The following is a 1,231-nucleotide window of genomic DNA, read 5'->3' as shown; positions in this document are numbered from 1 at the left end:
TATGAGTCTGATTTAGTAGTGAGACCCTGAACACCCTGGAGACCCTTCCCTGAAATAAAAATTAAAAAATAAACAACTCTAGCCTCTAACTCTTGGAGATGATAACTGAGATAATTATGTGATAACCAAATACCATTATGAACTCAATCATCTGCATTTTGTACTATGAATAACCACTACAAGGACAACAATATGCAATATGTTAATTATTGAAACTGTCCTATACTTACCTGGCAGGGGAGACACCATGATCATGAAGGTGGTTTTCCCAGGACAAAGTTCATCCATTACACTCTGGATGTGCTGACCCCTGCGATTTCCCCAAATGCAGGAGACTCGACTGCATAATCTATGGTAGTGGGAGACTGTGTTCCTGCCTTCCCCTGTGTTGTGGTTTAATATAGGAGCCGGGGAGATAGCTCAGTAGAATAAGCACTTGCCTGGCAAGAGTGAGGACCTGAGTTCAACCCCCACTTCCTCAATAAAAAAAAAAAAGAAAGAAAGAAAGAAAGAAAGAAAGAAAGAAAGAAAGAAAGAAAGAAAGAAAGAAAAGAAACTGTCCTACTAATCAGTTTTGAAACTGTCTCATTGCTATTTGTTTCTCAATAAAATTAATTTTTAAAAAATTTCACTAGGAAAAAAAAAAAACTCAATCACTGGCCAGGGATATAGCTCAGCAGCCCAGTGCCTGCCTGGCAAGTGCAAGGTCCTGCGTTCAATTCCTGGTGCCAAACAAAAACAAAGAAGAAGAACTCAATAGTTTCATTAGAGAGCACAGGTGGAGGCTACTATCCATTGTCCCTGGGTACTCATTCCTTCCCACAAAAGAGATTCTTGTAGCACATACAGAATGGTGACACCAAAGGGAGCTACTCACCATTCATTTCTAAGTGAAGAAATTATGTCAGTTGATCCACTACCTTTCAGGTATACAAATTTAAGATCCCACAGACACATGTGTAGATACTATAGAACACTAACTAACTTTTATGTGCCAAGGGGCAGGAATGGCAGGTTCTTGGCAAAGGCCACACTGAGACTCAAACCAAACCCAAATGTCCTAGCAGCAGAGCTGACTGCTCCCCACCTTGGGCTGTCAGATTAGGTGCAACATGCCCAGTTAAGTTTGAACTGTAAATAAGCAGTGAACAACTATGTAGTATAAATATGCTCCAAATAAATGCTCACTATTGCCTGGGACATATTTGTTCTTAAAAACTGTGTTGTTTAT

At 39.9% G+C, this 1,231-nt stretch overlaps 1 non-coding gene across 1 annotated transcript; it reads left to right on the top strand.

The window, feature by feature from the left end:
- The first annotated feature begins 222 nt into the window (after positions 1 to 222).
- On the top strand, positions 223 to 386 carry LOC111813605. Its single transcript, XR_002818814.1, has one exon. It is a non-coding gene; the product is annotated as a U1 spliceosomal RNA (small nuclear RNA).
- Positions 387 to 1,231: the final 845 nt, after the last annotated feature.

This window comes from Octodon degus, unplaced genomic scaffold (genome assembly GCF_000260255.1).
Source record: "Octodon degus isolate 3935 unplaced genomic scaffold, OctDeg1.0 scaffold00203, whole genome shotgun sequence".
Classification (NCBI taxonomy): Eukaryota; Metazoa; Chordata; class Mammalia; order Rodentia; family Octodontidae; genus Octodon; species Octodon degus.
The sequence above is the reverse complement of the archived record's forward strand: the minus strand, read 5'-3'. Positions and strand labels throughout refer to the sequence as shown.